Genomic DNA, 2,658 nt, shown 5'->3' with positions numbered 1-2,658 from the left:
GATACCATAGTTAGGAGAATAGCGAGCCACCTGAACAACATTTTAGACAGAGGAAACAGCACACACAAATGCTGTGAGATGACAGCTACTAAGAATGTTGAGTAATAAAAAGAAGATAAAGTGAGAAAGATGGAAATTATACAGCATGAGGTCTGAGAGGTAGAAGAGAACCATTTCATATATGTCTTTATAGATCATGGAAAGGGCTATGTATTTTGTTCTAAGTACGATGGTGTAAAACAATGATTCTCAAAGTTTCATGTGGATTAGAATTACGTGAGTGACTTGCTAAGGTGTAAGTTATTGGGTCCATCACTAGAGTTTCTGACTTACTGCTTCTAGGTTAGAGCAAGAATTTTCATTTCTAACAGATGATGCTGACACTCTTGGAATAGGAAAAACAGTTTGAGAACCATTGCTGTAGTCAGTAGCTGTTATGTGTACCTACTCAGAATAGATTTCACCAAAATTTTACAAGTGGATCTTGATTTTCTTGTGCAAAACGTCTCTTCTGTATTCTTAGCCCCAGCAATGTATTTTATTACCTTGGTCACAATGAGCTATTCAATGTTGGACATACGACTTTTGGCAGTCAATTGAAATCCAATCCAGAGAAACTCTAGAAACTATTGGAAAGTGAAAGTTCTTAAACTACCAGACAAGAAGCTCACAGTCAATATGTAGGGAAATTCTCTCGAAAAGCTAAGTCAATGCAGATGAACGCTGAGCTGAAAGATGACAGGAGACTGAGCCCTGGTACCTTCTGTTTGAACCCCTGGATGTAGTCATGCCTAGGTCAATTATACTTCTGTGATTTCTATTTCCATCACTAATCTTCCCATCTTATGGTTTAGGAAATTTCTCTTTGGGTTCTGAAACAACCCAAAATATAAATACAAATAAAGAGCTATAGTAGATACACCACTTTTACAAATTTAGATGCACCTTCCTTCATCACCAAGAACCAGATAAGTGAGTTTATATGGCTAAATACTACCTGTACATTTATAAAATAAATAGGCTTTGTACAGGCAAATGAGATATTTCAAAATAGACAATCTCAAGCAAATAGTGTTAGTCAAATTAACACAGGCATTTGAAAATGTGCTAAATAGCACTTGGTGACACTATATTATGGCTAGTAGCATTGCTACCTGACTATTATCTATAATATGACCCCCAAATAAAATTCATAATTGTATTCTTCTGTCCTTTTATGTGGAAACCTCACATTCTCTACAAGTTAATGAATGTTTTCCATTATAATTATACAAAGCAGTTTCTCATCATTTAGCTTCTGTCTAAATGTGATCTTTTCAAATAGTCTTTCTTGACTGTTCTATTCCAACTGTCATCTCCCTACTCAAGATGGAGTCTATCAAGCCATCATATTTCATTACTTTCTGAGAAAACATTTTCTCTGATTATTTTGTTTGGTCATTTTGTATCTCTTAGAATATAAACTATATGAAAGCAGTGGTGTATTCTCTTATTTATCATTAACATTCTGTCACCCAATTGATATTTTTAGAGTAGAAAAATAAATAAATTGTACACTTTTGCCTTTCCTTAAATACATTTTAAAAATTTGAGTGTTTCTTTTCTATATTTGTATCTATACCTTTGGAACAATTTTAGGTCAAATTTCGTTTTAGTCACAAATCCTCCCTGGCTACCATCACCCAAGGTGTTACATATGGGGAAGATAATTGAGGGATAATCTTCAAAGTTATTGGTAATCTTCCATAATCTGGTTGATATGTTTTATTATTTTTTCAAAAACCACATACATATGTTATATATGAATGCCATATATCTCACAATAAAAAGCTTTATAAATATGGTTGCCTTTCAAAATAAAAATGTGCAGCCCTTGTCTCTCCCCAGAGATCACCACTAACTTGTATTTTGCATTCATCCACATTTTCTTTAAGACTATATGCTTATAACTCTCAAATTAGTAAGACCAACGATGTTATCTTTCTCACATATCTACAATGCCATATTTCTAACTACATACAACTCCATATATATAGATGTCATCCAACCTCATGACCCCTTCAGCATGGACTTCTAGGACAAGGTGTGGGCTTTGGCAGACCTGAAACATTTCGGAAAGGAAGCTGGTGTTTTGGGGGCAGTGGTAAGTCTGTTTTTAGACATGTTATTTCTGAAGTAGCAGCAGGGTACTGAGCTTTTTATCATTGCCACCACAAAGCTAAAACCTGTCTAAGTTAGTCACGTGAGCCATTTTACTGGTCAAGATATGGGTAATTTGAGTGTGCCCTTGGTATTGATCTCATCTCATTTATATGTGTTTAAAATTCTACATTAATCCAAATTCTACTTTCTGAATAATTTATGCAGAGGCCAAAGAAATGTCAGGTTTGCAAATAATTGGAGGACCTTTATAGAGATTCCAGGTAAAAGTACAGAGCTGAAAAGTAGAAAGAAACAGTGCAAGTTGTCATGTGGACTGTTCAAGGGCACAATAGTTATCAAGTCCAACCTTTCAATTTCACAGTCTAGGGTTTAATGAGAGCCCCCAGGGCTTAGGTTTCCAATCAGGGAGGTGACCTTGGCCGAAGCCATCAGCAACAAGGATTTGAAAAATACTAAATCCATAACCCACATTAGATTGATCACATGTAAACTGGG

This window comes from Hylobates moloch, unplaced genomic scaffold, assembly GCF_009828535.3.
Source record: "Hylobates moloch isolate HMO894 unplaced genomic scaffold, HMol_V3 SCAFFOLD_21, whole genome shotgun sequence".
In the NCBI taxonomy this organism is placed as follows: Eukaryota; Metazoa; Chordata; class Mammalia; order Primates; family Hylobatidae; genus Hylobates; species Hylobates moloch.
The sequence above is the reverse complement of the archived record's forward strand: the minus strand, read 5'-3'. Positions refer to the sequence as shown.